Source organism: Hemibagrus wyckioides, linkage group LG21, assembly GCF_019097595.1.
Source record: "Hemibagrus wyckioides isolate EC202008001 linkage group LG21, SWU_Hwy_1.0, whole genome shotgun sequence".
In the NCBI taxonomy this organism is placed as follows: Eukaryota; Metazoa; Chordata; class Actinopteri; order Siluriformes; family Bagridae; genus Hemibagrus; species Hemibagrus wyckioides.
Genome location: NC_080730.1, coordinates 14,739,325 through 14,762,455, shown reverse-complemented (window position 1 = coordinate 14,762,455; position 23,131 = coordinate 14,739,325). Strand labels below are relative to the sequence as shown.

At 38.1% G+C, this 23,131-nt stretch overlaps 1 non-coding gene across 1 annotated transcript; it reads right to left on the bottom strand.

Annotated features, from left to right (window-relative positions):
- Positions 1-21,120: 21,120 nt before the first annotated feature.
- On the bottom strand, positions 21,121-21,192 carry trnah-gug (transfer RNA histidin (anticodon GUG)). Its single transcript has one exon. It is a non-coding gene; the product is annotated as a tRNA-His (tRNA).
- Positions 21,193-23,131: the final 1,939 nt, after the last annotated feature.

The following is a 23,131-nucleotide window of genomic DNA, read 5'->3' as shown; positions in this document are numbered from 1 at the left end:
GTCCGATCCACAAGACGAGCTACTGTTGCCCAAATTGCTGAAGAAGTTAATGCTGGTTCTGATAGAAAGGTGTCCGAATACACAGTAAATCACGGTTTGTTACTTATGGGACTGCATAATCAGGGTGCCCATTACAGAGGGTTACAGAGTTCATCTCCTGTAACCGAATGGAGACATCATTCATCGTGCCACATTATTTTGTGGTAAATTTATTGCACTGTCATGAAGTGTATCTTGTAGTTAGTAACTTTTAGAATTTTGTCAGTTGTGCTTTTATTTGTCTTCAGTGTGGATATTTTTTTTATTCAACAGCAAACCATTACAACGGTAACCTGCACTTTGCTGTATGTGGCTGAAGATGGACAGATGTTCACCTCCACTTGGGACTATGATCACAACGACTGTGAGGTAATTCAGACTTTCAGACCTGATGTGTATCTACATATGCTACTATACCCCTGATTCGGATACTGTAAAATTTACTGTGTGAGTTTTAATGATTTAATGATTTGGCTTGCAGGAGAGTGAGGCGCCTTAACCCAGAGGAGTTGGAGGTGCCCTTTATTTGGTACGATCCTCTTCACTCTTTAATGATGTAACAGTGTATTGTATGTTTAATATACACTAAACATTTACATCTCTTGTTTCTTAGCTGCCATCTTTCAGACAGAGGGGTGACTGAAATCGGCCTGAAGGTGCCCGCGCTTCGTGAGGCGTTTGCTGTGAGTAAAACCTTTATTCAGCTGCTGTTACTGCGCAGGTAAAGTCCACTCTGCTTTAACTTTTATATTGTGTGCTGTCTTAAATTCAGACTCTGCTTGCCAGCATCCACAACCAGAACTTCTTGTTCATGGTTGGAAAGAAGATGGTCATGCGACTGGCAGCAGCTAACAACCAGGTGACTTCAGAATGATGAAAGACTGTATCTTTTTGTGATGGAAATAATTTCAGTTTCTCAGCCATAGCCAAAGTTAGTTACAAAGTTAATTCAGTGATTATTTGTTCTTTTTATTTGTTTTGGTCTCAAAATCTCTAATACTGCTTTTTTCACTCCTTGGACTCAGATTGTTTATGTACCATTGTTTAATTCAGGCTTACTCTTTTATAATTGGTGCAAAATTTTATATTGTTTTTTTATTCCTATTTGCCAAGTCTCCTTCATGTTTGTATCGATTTATTGCTTTATAATTGATATTTTATTGAAGATAAATGATATTAACATTGAAAAGAGAGCTTTTTGTAAAATGTATATTCAGTGCCATGAATAATGTCTGGATTTTTGGTTGTGGTCATTTGTTTCTGTTTACTGGAGAGTTATTGAGACTCAATGCCTTGGTTTTATTAAATGTCATTCAATAAATAATAGCATTTATTCAAGTTGGATTGACTCATATTCTGTCTTGGAAAAGTCTCTAAATATCTGTTCACTCTTAAACTCTTCCAGTAATCAGTTCTGCTGTTTGTAACACCTCAGCTTATGGACAGACTGAGATGCACAGACAGATACCATAAGCACAGACACAGCTCTTATTTTATATGCCACCATTTGCTCTTTAAAGACTTGTCTCATTTGTTTTAAAATGGATTTGAATGGGCTTGAACACGTGTATGAAAACAAACAAAACGTTACACGTCTCATTATCAACTTCTTTGGAACATTTATTAATAAACTTGAACAAGCATCGGCTCTGTACATCCGACATTAACACTATAAACGTTTTACATAGAGTGCATTGTATAACGTAATGACATCACACCCAAATGAACCGTAATACATTCAATAAAACAAGAGTAGTTCGGCTGATGCCGTAATCTAATGAGTAAGAGTGCAATACACCCACACTCGCTCTTAGCTTATTAAGTTACCTGAAAACAAAATAACAAATAAGGCTTCTCTTCCACATAAACGATGTAAACATACACCTTTTTCTCTTTTAAGTACCAAACATGTCTCGAGCAAACCTCTTTAACTTTAGCTTAGTGGCTGGCTTTGTCATAATGTCAGCAACCATTTGCTCTGTAGGACAGTATTCCAAGATTACCTTGCCATCATTCACAGTTTCCTTTATAAAGTGCTACTTGATGTCAATGTGCTTGCACCTTTGCCTGTAAACTGGGTTTCTGGCTATTGCGATTGTACCTTGGTCGTCTTCATACACTTTTGTTTGTGCGTATTGGTATGTATCCATACCTTTGAGTAGCTGCTCTAAGTAGATACATTCCTGTATGGCTGATGATAAGGACATGTAGATAATGCTACTGTTGGCTGTTTTCTGGTTTTCCATGAGATCAGAGTAGTAGAGTAGTAGAGGTCACAGTATTTATTTCCACAATGGAAGATTTTAGAGACTCAATGGTGAGGGACAAAATAGTCTGTGGGATTCCTGATAATGGTCTCAGGGAAAGACTGTTATGTGAACCAGCTCTGACACTGGAGAAAGCAGTCAATATGTGTAGACCTGCTGAAATAACTTGTGCACAAGCCAAGGAACTACATAGAGAAGATGCTGCAGTGCCGGCCATTAAAAAAGAGGAGCAAAACACATTTTGCAAAGCAAAAGCAGCAAAGAATGAAAACCCCAAAAAGTAAATGTTGAAGATGTGGAGGCAAAATCTGCAACAATAATGTCTCTCCTGCGATGTCTTGCAGACCAAGATGACCTGTTAGACCTCCTGAAAGGCTTATTGAAATTTGTTAAATATTTCAAGGACTGGGGTAGTTGAAAAAGAAAAAGGTTGATTGTAATATCTCACAGTTAAACTGCAACTATTGTGTTACTGTTAGGTAAAAGAAAAAAAGGTTGTTTTTTGCATAAAAGTTAGTAATAGAAGTAAAGAATCCCCATTCACTCACCATTGAGTCTCTAAAATCTTCAAATTCACAAGTCTTAGTGTGTGCAGTTCCGCAAGGTACTGGTCAAAACTCACTCCTTGTGTCTGGTCAGCAGAGAAAAACTTCTCAAAAGTCACATTCTTACTTGGCACGAAGTATTATGGAACATGTGCCACACACAAGACCTGAAATAATTGTTTGGTCTAAAAACCACACACCTGGCAACACACAAACATCATCTGACATTCACTGAATTGAACTAGATGACTGTTCCTGAGAAAATTCAGCAACTTATTATTTCACTCAATTTACGCACTAGGCTTTCTCACAACAAATCAATCTCACTGTTGGATATGTAATCTAATGATGATGAGGTAGTTCTAGGTTTCGCCTTGTTTTATATAAGCTGTATCCGATACTGCCATCCTGTGGTGAGATTGAGAATTGACCTAATACAGGAGACTTACTAACAGGTACCACAGAGTATAGAAGTAATGCATTAAGTCTCTTTATATACTTTCACAAGAAGACCAGCCTGTAACCACTTAATCAAATAAAAATAATAAATGAAATAAATGACTTGAATGAAATTTGTTTTTATACTTGTACTTCTTGATATAATAAATAGCTTTTCTTTTCTTTTCTTTTCTTTTTTAAACACTTTTCAGTCTCAGACATCTGAATCAGTGTTTATAAGTTAGGTCTGGTGATTAATTTCAGCTGGAGGATGTGGGAAGAAAACAAGGCCTGTCCCTGCACTTTCCTTCACTTAAAGCACTCTGAAATTTCCTTCAGGATGAATGTAAAAGTTTACAGAATTGCCATATTTGGCTGACGGTCTGTGTGCTCAGCTGTTTAAAGAGGCAGAAGGCCATCATACAGAGGTGGCAGCAGGAATAACACAGGCTACTGACTTAACACCTTACTACACACTGTGTCACTTTAAATTTCATTCATCTCAGGTTACTTTTATAAGCATTACTGCACTTTACAGCTTTGGATCCTGTGTTTTCTATAATGTATTATTTTCATTTTGAATGTACTTTTTTGTGATTTCAGTATTTATACCCTATACTCTTATACTTACCCCCACTGTTACCCATAGCCCCTCCCTGCATGCTTAGTCTCGTCAGCACTGTGAATGTCATATATGTGTCTTAGACCTTGAGTCCAAGAGAATTATTATTTCATCTCATCACACTGTATGTGGCTGTGATTATCTTGAAATACCGCATAGTTAAAGCTCTGTGAAGAGATTCTGGCACTTAGGTTTAAAACACTTAAATCCTCATTATTCCCAGTATAGAAGTTGTAAATTGTAAGTAAATTGTTCTTCATAAGTATACCAGTAATTGTTAAGAAGTTTCTGTCAGTTCACATTTCACAATACAAATCAAATCCAGCTCCAAGAAGAGATTCAGGGTCTAAGGTGATCTGTTATAAAGAAGGTATCAGCTTTCATATAAGCATTTCTTTAATGTTAACTAATGCAGTAAATAAAGTAAGTTAACAGAGCCTTAATGTAAAGTGTTATCACAGTATGTTTATATGGTTTATTACTCACATAAATAATTGTAATGTGATAAATGTATTGATTATGTCCACTGAAAAAAAATCAGCTGAATCAGAATAAACCTAAGCTTTTAAACTTTATTTGTAGAAAACATTGTTTTCCTTCTAGGATTAAGCTCTTATTAATCCTCAATATTCTTAAATGGAGGCTTGTGCTCTAGTCATCTCTTAATTTTGGGCAAATTTGCATTAGTCCACCCTCACAGGTTTGTTTTTTTTTTTTTTTTTTTAACATTTCACAGGCTGAAAGACTGAATTTGTCAAATGTCAGATTCATTCAGTCACCGCAAAACAAAAGACTTGAAGAAACCAACTCGGGTAAAACAACAAATCTACGCATGGAGTCCAAAACTGACCACATTAATAATCTGGGATTTTTCTTCAACTGCATTTTTTCCTATTTAAAATATAGAAAGTAAACAATAGCTCATTTAAGATTCTGTACTCTTTCTAGGTGTCTATTTAAAGGTCAGATTTTCCTCATGTCTGATCTTTTTTACTGAAGCATGTGTTCAAGTGACACACTGATGCATTTGATCTAAAATGGCTTGTAAGGTTTTGCATAAACTTGTGGTGTCCATGCAGCTCAAATGCACACACTCATTTAAAGCAAAAAAGGCAACATGCTAAATGCTAGAAGCTCAGAAAGGCATCTTGCAGAAATTTCAAAGATTTTACTTTTTAAGATTTTAAGTTGTCAAATAATATAATCTGTAAAACAAATTAATGTATTAAATTAGAAAAAAATGCCAAAAAGAAGCATTTTTACTAGTGGTCTCAGATATTTGGACCCCACTATATATTTTATTATGGCCTTAGCAAGGCTATAAAGTGTCCAGCTTTTATATATTTCTGTTCTGTTTTGTACATTCCTTATTTTGAAGGCTAGTGTATTAATTTAAGTGTGTTCATTTATGACAGAAATGGCCTCAATGTGTCTTAAAATGTCCTTGTTTTGTCTGTGCAGGCAACATTTATAACTGATTCCAGGTGTTTTGAGGAAATGCATCTCAAGCTCTGACATACTGCTGTGGCTGAAATTGATTTTTAAGACACTAATGTACATGGACGTTGCTGGACAAAGCTCAGTCTGATGGTGTGGTTTTAGATCATTTGTGGCATATCTTGCTTCTTGTCATAGATAAATGTGAAGTGTCTGAAAATGGAAAAATGGTGTTGGCAGTAGGACTAAAAGGGAACTGTAAGCAAACATTTTGATCAGTGGAGTTCAAATAAAGCTTATCTAACAGTTAGAACAGCTGTCCTGTGTTGTAATTATTTTATTGTTCATATTCTTCTTATTAACATGAGTTAATCATAATGGACTTCATACTGGACAATGGCAGCACACAGAGCACTTACTCTAAATAAATGATGTTTATTATTATTTTTGTTCGGTTTGTTTGTTTGGTTTATACTGGTTTATACCGGTTTATACTGGTTTATACTATTTTATAACAGTTAGTGCTGGTTTATACCGGTTTATACTGGTTAGTGCTGGTTTATACCGGTTTAAACCAGTTAGTACTAGTTTATACTGGCTTATACCAGTTAGTACTGGTTTAAACTGGTTAGAACTGGTTTATACTGGCTTATACCAGTTAGTACTGGTTTATACTGGATAGTACTGGTTTATACTGGCTTATACCAGTTAGTACTGGTTTATACTGGCTTATACCAGTTAATACTGGTTTATACTGGTTAGTGCTGGTTTATACTGTCTTATACAGGTTTATACTGGTTAGTGCTTATTTATACCTGTTTATACCAGTTAGTGCTGGTTTTTACTGGTTTAGGTATTAGAAAAAAATTATGGTTGCTATCTAGATGTGCTAAACAAGTATGTAATTTTCTGCAAACCTGTCTCTGGGTCATAAGCCCAAGAAAAAAACATGATTTTAAACAGTGACCAAAATTAGTGAGAGGCTAATCAACCCACTATAAAATAACTTTTACTGATAGGTGCTGTAAAATATACTCCACTTGTTTGCAGCTGGTGTTTTATGTAGTAATAGTTGCAGTGGTCTGGGAAAATACTGGAATAAAACAGATGGATTTCAAGAGGAAATAATTTATCTGGGTCTGGGATCTTCCGGTGCACAAGTACCTTTATTTGTCTTAAATTATCCTTATCATATTTTTTATTCCCTGCCCTTGAGCATGAAGTTATTTAATGTCCGACCTAAAATGTCAGCAAAATACAACAGGTTTAAGAAATGTATGCCAAATACAGATTTGAAGAATTCTGACTGAACAAAAGTGAAGCAAACAGATTTCTTCAGCAGGGGGTATCTGTCTCGTAAGCTGTTTAGTGAAGAGTAATTCTGCAGTATGATTAATGCTGTCACACCTGACTAATGGTGTCTGAACTCAAGCGACCCTACACTTGGAATAAATGAGGGACGCTGTGTCCACCTGTGTCCAGGGGGTGATGTTTCACACTGAAGGTCTGAATTCATCTATCTAATAATCCCAGTCCTAATCAAACCCAGCCTTAGATATGGTTTAAATTATGGTAGAATAACTATGTTACTCATATGGGAAATGTCTCAATCAGTAATGCTTTACATTATGGTCCCCTTAAATGATATTATTTAACATTAGTTTACATAAACAAACCATGTATGTCAGTATTAATACACCCCGCCTACTGCTGAACAACAAAAGCTAGATTTCAGTTCACCACCAGGTAAAACAATTAGTTTGACTGAACTCAATAAATTGGTTGCTGCATTTATTGTTGAGGAGATGCAGCCACTCTTCACTGTGAAGGCGCCGACATTTTGTAATATCATCAGCAAAATCAGGGAAACGGACAGGGGCCGTGCTCTCCGATCGCAAAACCTTTACAAGCTTTTTGGACAAGGCATATATAGAAATGGAGGCAGACCTGAAGACAACATTTGGCGATTGTTCTAATTTTAGAATGACTTTAGGAAGACTATATTGCACTCTTTAATGTCTTTATTAACTTGGACTGTGAGTTTACTTTGTAATGTAACACATATAGGTTTCTATGTGTATAAAATGAAAAGAGAACGAGTCTACTGGTCAAATTTAAGAAAAAGTATCGCAAAAGTAATGTAACGCATTACATTTTATAAAAAAAAACTAAGTAATGCAATTTGTTACTTTTTTAGGGAGTAACACAATATTGTAACGCATTACTTTTAAAAGTAACTTTCCCCAACACTGCATAATATATAATATAATATATGATTATAATAACAAATATATAATATATTATTTTTCAGTAAACCATTTAAAGGTTGTGAAATTCTGTAAAAATGATCTGTATATGAGTGAAAAATTCAGTTTGTGTTGCGTTTAAAGGAAACTTTTATACATATACTGATGGCTAAAAATAATCAGAGTGAGACCGCAATAGGAACAAATATAAACTTTATTTAAGCAAAGTCTATAAGAAGTATACAAATAAGTTTATTTCTAAACAATTCTATATATGTATTTACAATCTATAGGCTATTGATGGGAATAGGGGGAGTGGGATAGGAACAGAGGGATAGATTAATAAGGGATGATTATTAAGGGATGAGGGATCTTAAATGCTAAGGTTAAGCCCTTCTTCAGGTCCTGGGGTTCACTGTACAAACCTGTAGGAACGAAGAGAGATTTTTTAAATATTACGTTGATCAAAAATAGAAATAAAATTTTTTCATACTTACGTGTGGAGCCTGAGCAATGTAGGAAAAAGAAGTGAGAGAAAAGAAGATGAAATGAAACAGAGGAAGAAAAGATGAAGTGGGTAAGGGGAAAGACATTGCTCAGAGCTCCTCCAAAATGTCCATCATCAGCTGGACGTGCAGCTTGAGGAGTCGCTGAACTGTGGTGGCTAAGGCTGCTGGGTCACTGTAGAGCTCCAGAGGCTGAGTGAAGAGTACTTCAGCAAGCTCTGTAAGGTAATCCTATTGACAAATTACACACATATCCAACATAGTGTCACTGAGTTTAAGATACAATCCTGAGAATTTGTGTATCGTGGCATCAGAAGATATTCAACACTTACAATAAGCACTGTGAAGTACAGCTCTGCTGCAGGCTCCCACACGTCCACGTCCCACATGCTGAAGAGAGCAAGCAGGCGCTCCAAGAATCCTCCCTTAAACTTTTGGAAAGAAAGACAAGCTTCATTAATGCCATGTCTTATCAGGTTTAAAAAATATGGAAAAAGAAAACCAGATCAAATAGACCATGTTCTGAAACTCAAACATTGCTTAGAAATCTCCTGATAAGACACTTACTGGCTGAGGTTTTGAGCCATTTATAAAGTAGCTGAAGAAAATCAGCTCAAAAAAACATCCAGGAAGTTGTAGTGGTGATCCTGCACAGAGTAGAAAAGATACAAAAATAAATTAGCTTTACATATTGGAGTCCTGTTTTCTATATTAGCAAAATCTTTTATCTTTAAACATCTGTCATTTCACACAGGCGTTTATTAGCTTACACAGGAGCTGAGCTCTGCTTTAATCGATTCCTGATTGGAAGGAGTCCTCAGGAATCGAATCAGGGCCTCGTAGGCCAACTGCACACCAACTGCATCCTGTTAAAGTAAACGAAAAAATCTCCGTAACTAACTTTGGCTATGGCTGAGAATCTGAAAATATTTCCATCACAAAAATGATACAGTCTTTCATCATTCTGAAGTCACCTGGTTTTTAGCTGCTGCCAGTCGCATGACCATCTTCTTTCCAACCATGAACAAGAAGTTCTGGTTGTGGATGCTGGCAAGCAGAGTCTGAATATAAGACAGCACACAATATATAAGTTAAAGCAGAGTGGACTTTACCTGCGCAGTAACAGCAGCTGAATAAAGGTTTTACTCACAGCAAACGCCTCACGAAGCGCGGGCACCTTCAGGCCGATTTCAGTCACCCCTCTGTCTGAAAGATGGCAGCTAAGAAACAAGAGATGTAAATGTTTAGTGTATATTAAACATACAATACACTGTTACATCATTAAAGAGTGAAGAGGATCGTACCAAATAAAGGGCACCTCCAACTCCTCTGGGTTAAGGCGCTCCTCACTCTCCTGCAAGCCAAATCATTAAATCATTAAAACTCACACAGTAAATTTTACAGTATCCGAATCAGGGGAATAGCAGCATATGTAGATACACATCAGGTCTGAAAGTCTGAATTACCTCACAGTCGTTGTGATCATAGTCCCAAGTGGAGGTGAACATCTGTCCATCTTCAGCCACATACAGCAAAGTGCAGGTTACCGTTGTAATGGTTTGCTGTTGAATAAAAAAAATATTGACACAGAAGACAAATAAAAGCACAACTGACAACGTTCTAAAAGTTACTAACTACAAGATACACTTCATGACAGTGCAATAAATTTACCACAAAATAATGTGGCACGACGAATGATGTCTCCATTCGGTTACAGGAGATGAACTCTGTAACCCTCTGTAATGGGCGCCCTGATTATGCAGTCCCATAAGTAACAAACTGTGATTTACTGTGTATTCGGACACCTTTTTATCAGAATCAGCATTAACTTCTTCAGCAAGTTGGGCAACAGTAGCTCGTCTTGTGGATCGGACCACATGGGCCAGCCTTCACTCTCCACGTGCATCAGTGAGCCTTGGCCGCCCATGACCCTGTCACCGGTTCACCACTGTTCCTTCTTTGGACCACGTTTGATAGATACTGACCACTGCAGACCGGGAACATCCCACAAGAGCTGCAGTTTTGGAGATGCTCTGATCCAGTCGTGCAGCCATCACCATTTGTCAAACTCGCTCAAATCCTTACACTTTCCCATTTTTCCTGCTTTTAACACATCAACTATGAGGACAAAATGTTCACCTGCTGCCTAATATATCCCACACACTAACAGGTGCCATGATGAGGAGATCATCAGTCTTATTCACGGCACCTGTCGGTGCTCATAATCTTATGGCTGATCGGTGTACATCTGTAACCATGCCCTTTAGCGCGAGAGCTGATTAATCAGTAGTCTAAGTATGATTTAGTATAAAACCAGTAGTCAGGGTTGTTAAAAGTGACTTTTTAATGGGGATGAGTATTATACTGTGGAAATAAATGAAATTCTCGTTGGTCAAGCTCATCAACTCGTTTAGGATTTTAGTGTGTAATGTAAAACAACAGCCAAGTTCACTAGCAGCTTAACTAACATTAGGTTAAACATTATATTTATATTATATTTACCGATAAATGTGTACTAATTACAACAAATAGACATGTAGATATAATTAGTCCAACTATTACAGTCTAATTTAAATCGGTAAAAATCGGCTAAAGTCCGCTAGCGCGCTAGCTAGCGGATCACAAGGCTAATCATGATTTAGTGTAAAACCAGTAGTCAGGGTTGTTAAAAGTGACCTACTAACAGGGTAAATATTTCATTGTGGAAATAAAATAAATTCTTGACCAAGCTTAAGGATTTTATTGTGTCATTTAAACCAGTAGCCGAGTTCGCTAGCACTATAACTAGCATGATGCTAATTGTGTAAATGAAATGATTAGCGAAGTTCTCTAGGTAGATAACATACATCTGTAACTAAGTCGTTTAGACCTGACTAAATCACTAGTCTAGTCATGATTTAGTGTAAAACCAGTACTCAGGGGTGTGAAAAGTCACCTTTTAAATGGGTAAATATTATATTGTGGAAATAAACTAAATTCTCGTTACCCGAGCTCATCAACTCGGTTCAGGATTTTAGTGTGTAATTTAAAGCAGCAGCATGTTCACTAGCAGGTGAACTATTATTAGGAGAAATATCATATTCACATTAATATAACCAATAAAGTGTTAAATAATTACAACAAATATACAAGTTCTCTCGGTAGATATGATTAGTCCAAATATTACACTGTCATTGAAATCGCTAAAAATCGGCTAAAGTCCGTTGCGCGCTAGCTGCTGAATCACAAAGCTAAGCACGATTTATTTTATTAAACCCAGGAGAAGGGGTTGTTAAGAATGGACTTCTAATGGGGTAAATATTTCATTGTGGAAATAAAATAAATTCTTAAACCGAGCTTAATGATTTTATTGTGTAGTTTAAACCATTAGCCAGGTTCGCTAGCACGGTACCTAGCATTAGGCTAATTCACAGCAACATGAGGTGTCTTGTGTGCTACATAACATTAGACTGTAACACTGTCACTTTAACATGATTTATTGTAGAAACAGTGTGGCATTAAAGGATAAAGATCATCCTACCTTGAGGACACTGAGTGTGTTCAGCAGGAGCAAATCATAGACTATAAAATATACAATTTGTAAATGCATTTTTTACGGACTTCACTTCCTGGTTTCCGTACAGTTCGGTTTTTCTCGGAGGTTTTCGGTAGATGCCGTAAACAGGAGTTTTTTTTTTAAGGTCGTATCGTCTTTAAACTGGTCCTACAGCTTGAATTCTAACTGTGCAGCTACATGCTGCCTTAAACTTCAGCTACGCTTCACTCCCTAGGCTTCCTGAGCATTTCAGCTTATTATTATGATTATTATTATTGTTTATTTATTATTGACTCTTGTTGTTACCAGTTAGTGCTGGTTTATACTGGTTTATACTAGTTAGTGCTGGTTTATACTAGTTAGTACTGGTTTATACTAGTTAGTGCTGGTTTATACTGGTTCTGAAGGTCGCAAGATTTGGATTATCTTTTGGCATTTTTGCTACACCCCTGTTTCGGATTTCTCTGTACTCCACTACTGGATTTGACTCCTACACCGACTCTACAGCGCAGCGATGATGAACTTCGGGGGAGGAGCCGAGCCTCAGCACCCGGATGTGGATCCCGAGCCCGGATGGAGCGGACTGTACGACCCCTGGAACGGTGAGTTACTGAGTTTCCTCTTTTTCACTTAAGTATAAAGTCTTTTAAACACCGCGTTATTACAAAAAACCGCAATCAGGAATATCGTTTCATATGATTAGATGGTTTTGAGAAATTCTGTTCAGCTAATCTTTATTCGGCTAATCGCTTTACGTACACGATCAGTATGCTAAAGCTAGCGGACAAAACGGCAGACTCCAGTGAAACGAGCAGGGAAGAAGAAAACAGTGTTCATGTTTTCAGATATGTTAACATCAGCTTTTCATAAAAGTCCCAATGTTTACTTAACGTTTGCTAAAGTTTACTAAGTCAAGCCGAGGAGTGTTAGCAAAGATTAGCTAGACGGCTAGTTAGCATGTAGCTAAGTAATTGTTTTTCAGTGTTCATAGTTTTTTTGGATGGAGTGAATAGAATAAGTTAAAATACTTACAATATCATGAAGTAACTTATTATTTTAAGGATTTTTCATTGTCCGTGTTTGTCGAGTTGTTAAAGCGGAGAGAGAAAGGGGCTGTGAGGAAAGGCAGCTAGCTGAACAAAACCAATCGGTACAAATAAATGGAGCTAGTGTGGCAATGTAGAGTGCAGCTTAGGCAAAAATATCAAGCTGTTTGTTTCAATTCTGTTCAGCAAGACTTTGTTTATAGCTGTCGTGAATAAAATAGTTAGGAGTAGTGTAATTTACGATAAAGGGCGAATTTTTGAGAGGAGACACAATTGGACTCAAAGGGGATGTGAACCACTGGAGTAAGAAACTGCTAAAGTAATAGACTGTAATAGAAATGTATTTTAATCTGCATTTTTTGGGGGAAGATATTTTTAAGCATTGAAATAAGTGCACAGTGTGACTAACAGTGAAGCCGTGATACTGGAAGAGCCCTGTATAACACCTATAAATGCAGCTAAAATGTAAATACTGAGTTTTTAATGCAGTGTTATAGGAAGATTACAGTAATATAACTTGTGTAAATACTTCTTGTTTTGATAGTGAGGCTTTCCTGCTTTACAAAACATACACAGTGCTATTAAAATAAGGTTTTCTGCTTCCTTTTATGAGATGTTATTAGATGTGTTTCATTGTCTGTTCATCTTCTTTGACACAGGGAGACGGAGGGAGACATTTGTGTTTCCCCAAAATGAGCTCAATTACAACAGAGAGCTCAGCGCTAACGAGGACGACAACAGCCGACCTGCTCAGCAGAATGAAGCTGGAGATGGTGGTGAACATGAGGTGTCAACGAGGAACCTGTCCCCTGATAGAAGCCCATCCCCACCTGTGAGCAGTCCATTCCCTCTCAGGACCCCATCCCCTTTGAGGAGTCCACAGCCTTCAACAGTTCCTTTGCCCCAGCCTTATTTCAATATCGACATCCACAACATTGTGGCTGGTATGTACTATGCTCCTGCCACAATGATAACTCCTGTCCCACGCCAGGGCATAAGGAGGAGGCGGGACGAAGAGGATGGCAATCAAGAAGCCCCTCTGAGTAGACGGCAGCGTGTGGATCCTGATGGGGAGGTGGAGTTCATCAGGATGCCTGGACTTGAGGATTTAGAGAGTTTAATCAGTCACATGTACAGTGAATTTACACAAGCTGCTAATGCTACAATTAGTCTGTTTCTTCACAAATTATCTAGCTAACTAACTCACAGGTTTATTAACTTTTAAGCATTAGAAAGAAAAGAGAGAAAAATGTACAAGCTCTCTCTCTCTCTCTCTCTCTCTCTCTCTCTACTACCTTATAAATTTGGCCATTTTAATGTTTTACATTAAACAGAAAATATTAGTTGTAATTAAACTTACATGAAACTAATTTATTGCAGAACCTGTGGATTTGCTGGGAGAATCGTCAGATACTCTCTCAGTCCTCCAGGTATGTGTCAGTAAAATATTTTAACTACATTTGAAACGTGTAGGCTGCTTTTGTCTAAGTGTGTGTGTGTGTGTGTGTGTGTGTCTTAAGGTTGTTGAGCCAATCCTACAGCTGTTGCCAAACGAACATGTCCAGGAATCTTCACCCATCCTTCTGGTAAGTTTTACAGAGAGAGGTGTAACTGATATCGGCCTGAAGCTGCATGCTTCCCGTGAGGCGTTCGCTGTGAGTAAAACCTTTGTTTAGCTGCTGTTTTTGCTCAGGGGAAGTTCACGCTGCTTTAACTTATATTATGTGCTGTCTTCTATTCAGATTCATCTTACCTGCATCGACAATCAGAACTTCTTGTTCGTTATGGGGAAGAAGATTGTGATGCGTCTGGCAGCAGTTAACAACCAGGTGACTTCAGAATGATGATAGACTGTTTCCTTGTGCAAAATAACCCAAGGAGTAGTTTTAATATCCCTCATCCCTCATAGAGCGTCCCTTATCAATCTATTCCTCTATCCTTGTCTATATAGATAACTGCTAATAGTAATTAGTATAAATAGTAGCTGCAAATAATATTGTTGTAAATAAACTTATAGTTGTATAGTGTTTATATAGTTTACTTTAATAAATGTTTTCATTTGCTCCTATTAGCGTCTCATTCTGATTATTTTTAGTCATCAGTATGTCTACTGTATAACTGCAATAGTGTGAATGAGAGTACATTCCTACACAGTTCATTTCAAATCAGTTAAAATCAAGGATAAAGCTATAAAAGGAACTTCCCAGGACATTTAAAGGGCTTGTGACACCGTTCTCACCATGGGTTGTAAAGGGTAACATTCTGGATTATGGCATGAGATATACCAGACTGACCACTTTAAAAAAAATATATATATCAGATGCACAGGATGGTTTTGTTGGTGTAATTAGTGCCAGATATAAAGAGTTAAACAGCATTAAAACAAGATGCAATGGTACATGAATCTGAATGACCTTATAAAATCAGCTTTCATCCTCTGTGGAAAAAATCATATCAGTCTGTTTGTAACACCTCAGATTATGGACAGACTGAGATGGACAGACAGATACCATAAGCACAGACACAGCTCACACAGCTTATTTTATATGTCATCATTTGCTCTTAAAAGACTTGTCTCATTTGTTTTAAACTGGATTTGAGTGGGCTTGCTGTTTTTATTTTTTTGCCATAAATATGAAATGACATGATTAGAAATATTACCTTTGTGTGCTATTTAAATAAAACTGCAATTTAAACAATTTAATCCAAGCTGCTGCTGCTGGACCCTTGTGTAAAGCCCTTTACCCCTTAACTGCTCAGCTGTGTAAATGTGAGTTGCTCTGGATAAGAGAGTCTGATAAATCTTGTAAATGTAGATGGTACTGTTTGTTTGTACACTGATAAAAATATCCAGCCTGATCTAATTAAAAAAATGAAGGTAAATTTTTGCATCAGATTATTATGTAGTTTAAGACTAATCTTTGTATTTATTACTTAATTTTCTCTATGCAAGAAATACTTTTTACTAGTAAAGTCTACTTAATTGAAGCATTTCCTTAGTCATTGTTTTGTGTTTTCTCTACTAAACTTTGAGAGTTTCAAAAGTGGATTTTAATTGAAATATACACACCTGATCCTGGTAGTCAGCAGCAGGTAGGACAATGATAGTTGGAAATTAACATTATAAACCAAAATAGAGCAGCACAACCTGAGAAAGTGCAGTATAAAACCAACAGCTGCCAAGAGCTAGCTCATTATAATCATCTACCATCAATGGCATCTGTATAGCCTTTAGACATGCAAGATCACCTCGAGATCACATATCTTGGAGGCCATTTTTGGTCCACTTCCTCATGCTGGCAGTTGAACCTTACTTCTCATTGCACAACAAAATATTGCAAATCCCAAGATTTCACATAAAAACATCTTGAACCACGTCTAACGTCCATGTTTCTAGCAAATTCGAGAAAGGAAAGCAGGTCAGAAAGGTCAGTCGGGACTAATCATATTTTCAGCAATCCTTACACATAGACTAAAATGAACAATGGATTGTCTTGATTGTTGTTAAAAAATGATTAAAAGCACATCAGACAGACACACTGCTCCACTGAATGACATTTATTTATTGAAAAATGCTCATAATTGCTATAACTTTCTATAGCGTTCTTTTGCACTTGCTTACTTCACTTATGGTGATTCTGAGTATTTAGGGCAATGTTTTTTAAAAAACTGCTCCACCAAACATTTTGGGATTAGGAAACACATTACCCGATGTGGCTGTTATGTTTATATTGATTTTTGGACAACAATGGAGGTCTAAGGCACAGACAACTAAACTAATACAGGCTGCAGACTGACAGACATTCCTTGTGAGTAGAGGCGATTTATTGTTGGTGTTATGCCGGGTTCACACTGCACGATTTTCACAGTCATCGGATCACTGTTGCTTTCACACTGCACAACTATCTAGTGTAGCATTCAATCTGATTCAATCAAAAGAGTTCTCGCGTGAGACTGGAAATGGAACCCCTATGGAGTCAATTCAATGCCACATATATTCGCAAAAGAATTCATGTGTTGCAAAAGAAAATAAAGTTTTGCAAACGCAAAAATGAAATTTGTGAGAAAAAATAAGTTTTGCAAAACAAAAATAAAGAGTTGCAAAATATAAATGACTTAAATGTATTTGCGACGCTGCTTTTATTTTGGGTTTCAGTGAAATGTAAGTTTGCGCTTCACTTTTCTTTGTGTTTGACTTTCTGGCACTGTTTTGACGTGGGGGTGGAGTCAAGGTATTGGGGCGTGGTAAGCAGGCCCGGGCAGGGTGCTGCAAAAATGAGTACACCCCACTGAAAGTCTCTGGAGCAAAGCTAAATTTTAGACTAGAAATGTCTAATATTTTTTGTTATATTTTTGTATATTTTTTGTTATATTTTTGTACCCTTAAATTCGGGTATTTTAGTATTTTTTGTTATATTCCTTCTTATTTTATTTATTACCTGTGCTTGTGGATACTGCTGGATCTGCAGCTAATGTCTTGGTGCCAGATACCACAGCATACTTCAAAGCTCTTGTAGACTCCAAGCTTTGAAAGGTCTGAGCTGTTTTTGCATCAATAGGGCCTTACACAGTATTAGGCAAGTGGTTTTAATGTTATGGCTGATTGGTGTACATCATGTCATCTGAGACAGTTATTTGTCATCATGCCCAAACTCAGCAATACATTAAACACCACAAATTGGATGGCAAAATACACACATCCAATATGCGACCCCATGTCAATGCTTGTATGCGTTATTCTAAGATGCGCTCCCTTATGCAGAATAACGTGTGAGGTCCTTTGTGTCTTCTCATTTGCTTTGGGTACGATCAGTCTTGAAGTGAGTTGGCACCATTCTCCAGTCCCTCATCTGGCCAAAAGTGTTACCTTTTGTTATGGGGGTATGCAGCTGATGTCTTGCCCAAACTGGAGTATAAAAAAATAAATATAAAGTATATTAGAGCTTCCAGATACAGTGAAATGGCAATAAGTACACAAAGATTCTGCAAAAAAAACTTTACAATCTATATAATGTTTCATTTATATCTTATATCTATTATATCTTGTGTTTAATACTCAAAATGTGAATAACCTGCAGGATGCTGCGCTACTCCCAAAAGATGACTGGAAACTGTGGATAGTTTCCTGCAGTATCTGTCTTTCTCTTCCCTGAAATTCATATGATATTATAACAAAACCGTCTATAAACATGGGACCAGATTAGACAAAGCTGACTAGCAGTTTTTAAAAAACACACCTTTCCAGCATTAAGTTCAGAAATGGCTGCCAGAATCTGTTGTCTGGGCCCGTCTGTTTTAATCCCCAGCTCCTGCAGATCTCCATCAGTCAGAGTCAAAAAGGCCTCCATGTCTACCTGTAAATAAAACAATACAGGTAATTTACAGAGATGAAAAAATCACATATGATTTGTATTTGTGCACAATTTACTGAGTACAGCTCTAAGTCTACTTTGACAAGACTCTACAGGCTACAGGTGTAACTGCCATCTTCATGTTGCTTCGCTAAAGTCCTATGTGGTCTGGGATTTGGTTGGGCCATTTAAGGACATTTAGAAACTTGTTCCAAAGCCACTCCAGGATTGTCTTGGCTATATTCATGTTGTCGTTCTGAAAGGTTAAACCTTATCTTAAAATCTGAGGCTGTGTCCACTGTGGAGCAAGTTTTCTTTAAGAACCTCTCTGTATTTCGGCTGCATTCATCCTTCCCTTAATTCTGACCCGTCTTTCCCCTCCTGCCACTGAGAAGTACTCCTGCCAATGCCTTGCTTAACAATAACAGTGGTATTGCCCAAATGATGAGCAGTGCTTATATTCAGCAGCAGTTTTCATTTAGCTATTCCAACATAAAGCTCTTACTGATGGAGAACTTCTGAGATGGCTGTACTTCCAGCAAGTACTCCCTTTTCTGCAGAGGACTTCTAAAGCTGTTAAAGTTGCCAGTGGGCTTTTGTTTTCTCTCTGATTAAAGCCATTCTAACCTGGTTACTGAGTTTGGCTGGATATCCTGTTGATTCCAAACATTTTTCCACAATGATAGAACCCACTGTGCTCCTTGGAACATTCAACACCTTAGATATGGTTTATACCTTTACCCTGCTCTATGTCTTGACACAATTTGCTCAGGGTGGCCTATGTATTTTATAGATAGATGTGTTCATTTCTGAATACCCTGTCTATGTCCAGAACTAAGAGTACTACATAGTCCATACTGGTATGGAGATCACACTCTAGACACAACTCTTCAACGTAAAACAGACACCATATTGGCTTTTGTATGTTAGAGACTGGTAAACTGTAATAGTGTGAATGAGAGTACATTCCTACACACCATAAAGTCTGATCATCTTTATTTGCACTGACCTTCATCAGTGATGCTGCCACTGCTGGAGCCACCACTACTTTTAGAACATGGTTGGGAAGAAGCAGAAGACAAGGTTTCACCAATTAGAGTCTTAGGAGTTGGGGATGGCGATGGAGTCAGGGTAGGGGATGTACTCTTAGATGTGGAGGAATTCCCAGACTGAGGCCTCTTTTTCAGATCAACCTTCTGTGGAGATTGTAGGCTAGTGTTAGGTTAGATTGATGGAAATTAACAATACTCATAAAACACACTGACTCAGTACAGTTAATATATAGTAGTTTCTAACAGAGATACACACTCGCTCACTTATTAAGACTATTTGTACAGTCCCCTCTGAAAATACTCAAATGTTTTTTTTATACTTTGAAGACAATTTGGCTTTAAGTTCCAAAAAAGTATATAAGGCTATAGACCAGAATTCTCAGATTTCATTTCCAGATATTTACATCTAGATGTGTAAACAACAACCGTTAAAGTAAAGATAAATAAAAACCTACTAAAATAAAGGTTAAACAAAGTTATTAAAATAAAAAGGTAAATCACACACTGAAAAAAAACAGTCTCTTACCTGACGCAGTAATTCGTTTGTACTCCGCTTCTGTGCCACACTGTAAATATACGAATACATTTGACTTGAATGACGTCATTAGCGCGCAAGATTTGATTGGTGCCATCCATCGATTGCCGTGGGCGGGCCATTGTTGCGATTAGCGGAGAACGATAAAATTGCGAGAGATTCAATTGGCTCGCTATGGGCGCGGCCATCATTGTCTGTCCATATTTTCAGCACAGGGATTGGGGAAGAAAGATGTAACGGGCCGATGTGATTGGGCGAGAAAGATTTCCCGGGTGAGCTGTGATTGGCTGGCTGACCCAGACTATCGTTCTTCAGGTAGCACCACTGGCCCACGGGAGCGGGGTCCTACCTGCTTATGCTTTTCAAGCGACAAACGGCCAGAGGTCAAAAGCCATGCCTAGCGTTCAATGGTGATGTGGAAAAGTCAATGCCGTGACCTGGATTCAAACCGGGGTTGCTGAGGCCACAACACAGAGTACTAACCATTATACGATCACAGCACCCCACACACCTGGGCCGGCAGGTAAAAGGAGCTGCTACATGTTGTGATATACGTTCTGGTGCCCCTCTGGCCTGGTGCAGTGGCTTTTGATTTAGACATGATTGGAATAATCGGAACCCCAACACAGCTGAAACCAAAGTGTTCTGCATTCTCAGTCACACACTGAGAGCTATAGCAAGGAGATAGAGTAAGCGTTAGACAAATCAAGTTAATCCAGAAATAAAATATCCAAACACTACTCCAATATCACCTACAAATAAATAAGTGATGACAAATCAGTTATGTAACGTTTTGCTCAGTGAATCGAAATAAACGCAACACCAACATGCTGCTCGCTGCAATCAGTGATCGTTTTTGGATCCCGTTGAGGAAGTGTTCCTGGCCATTATTAACTGAGCGATTTGGTGAACTCCTCGCCAGTTGTGCGGGCAATCCAAAAAGTCACGTTCCCATACCGGCAGTCGAACCCGGGCCGCCTGGGTGAAAACCAGGAATCCTGACCGCTACACCATATGGGAGGGTGCCCCAGGGTTGTTGAGATCGGCGTTTTACTCGATCGCCAAGCAGTTTGATCTCCATCGCGGTATCATCCAGAGCTTTGCATGGGAACCTTGCACTGCAGAGCACAAAATCGGCCAGCGCTGACCGAGCATTCAGCTACTTGAGCTGTCACTCCAGAAGAAGATCAGCCGCTAGACAGAGCGTGGGCTGGTGTTCCTGGTGCACTGTGCCAGTACACTGGCTTTTCCACATTTCAGGGATTGTTGGAGGTGTTATTCTGCCAGCATTCAGCAGCTGGAGTTTGTGGCACACCTCTGGGCTCTTAAAAGGCAGCCGAGCCAGCCAGGAGTCAAACCTAGAATCTTCAGATCTGTAGTCAGACGGGTTATTCATTGCGCCACTGGCCCACATGGTTCTACCTGCTTATGCTTTTCAAGTGACAAATGGCCAGAGGGCAAAAGCCATGCCTAGCGTTCAATGGTGATGTGGAAAAGTCAATGCCGTGACCCGGATTCGAACCGGGGTTGCTGCGGCCACAACGCAGAGTACTAACCACTATACGATCACGGCACCCCACGAACCTGGGCCGGCGGGTAAAAGGATACACTACATGATTAGTTCTATTGACGCTGGGACTGACACTCACCAACACAGAGAGAGAAAAGGCAAAGAGAGTTCACCTCAGTTCATCAAGTAGCTTAAGTATTGACATTGGGACTGACACTCACAGACACCGAGAGAGAAAATAAGCCAAAAGAGATTTCTCCTCAGTTCATCAAGAAGCTTAAGAACGATTTAAGTTGAAGAGTTCAATGGTATTGTAGCTTTGGTTATATGCTGTTTTTGCGCGATGAATCAAAATGAACGCAACACCAACACGCCGCTGGCTGCAATCAGTGACCGTTTTGGGATTCCGAAAACGCAGCCGCTATACGTAGCGCTATGCGTTCTGGCGGCCCTCTGGCTTTTGATTTAGACATGATCGGAATGGCTGTAGTCTTTGTTAGCGCTATATCGCGAGACGATCTGATTCATGCCCGAATTATGATCACAGCACTCACAGCTGAAACCAAAGTGTTCTGCATTCTCAGTCACACACTGAGAGCTATAGCAAGGAGATAGAGTAAGCGTTAGACAAATCAAGTTAATCCAGAAATAAAATATCCAAACACTATTCCAATATCGCCTACAAATAAATAAGTGATGACAAATCAGTTAGTGTTTTTCTAACAGTTACCATGGTGTGCTCATGTCAGGCCTTTACACACTCTGGAGTCTCCTGCTGGGCTGGCCACAAGACATGTACTTTAAGAAGCAATCAACACATAGAATGTACTCAAAACACTATAGTTGTTAATGTACTGTAGTACATTTAGTAAAGTAGTTAGAATTGTCACTTAGGACTGGAAGTGGGTAAAACTGTAGCATTTAGGCTTAGCAACGCTGAGAGAGTTCACCTCGGTTCATCAAGAAGCTTAAGTACGATTTAAGTTGAAGAGGTCAATGGTACTGTGACTTTGGTTATGTAACGTTTTGCGCAGTGAATCAAGTCACTGATCAAGTATGTGCACTGTGTATACATAATTTATATTAATGTTTTGTTTGCTGATGTAAACGATTGTGATTATATTTAGTTAGTTAGTTAGTTAGTTAGTTAGTATCTAAACTCAAATTCAGTTTCTTCTGTAAATATTTGACATACACTATTTTTTGGTTTGTATAACTGTATATATATAATCAGAAGGAGGACATGAAAAAAGTGATTGATTTGAAACCTGAACTGCTATCAGGTCCATGCTGAACACCTTCTGACCAATCCAAATCAAGTATAAATTTTAATCTCAATACTGCACATAATTATCAAATAAAAGTCTATAAAGCTGTTATCCAAAAGTCTGAAATAATGTTTCTTTTAAGCTTTGTAATTAAAATCCATATTTTGGTGTGATTTATACACATGGGTTTGTCCATTCTGACTTTTGGACGCTTTATGATGTCCATTTTATGATGAAACAGGAAAAGACTTTGAAAATCATCTGTCATTTTCTGATCATGTTAAATATCAACACAACTAGACTGAAATATACAGGTAAGATATGCAACTAATTGAAACATGAACAGAGCAAGATATAAACTGATATCTACTGGTTTCCTGTCAGGGTTGTGGACTGTTTTCTGGCCACTAGAGACCCCCACTGCCTTTTTGTTGGTTTCCAGTCTCTGTCATTATGTCTAATAGGTGTCCCCTGTGCTTTGTTTAGGTTTGTGTATTTAAGTCACCCTTTTCCTCCACAAATACTTTGCTTAGTGTTTCCTGTACCTTGATTAAGTCTAGGTCAGCCGTGTGCTCTGTTTTATGGCCTTGTTCTTAAAAGACTTTGTGCATCTGGTGTAGTTCTTTGTTTTGATTGATTGACAAGTGCTCTTTTGAATGCCTTATGGATTTATTTTGTGGACTAATTAGAATGACTTTTTGGAAGTATTGACTTTGTTTTTTGATTAGACTCCT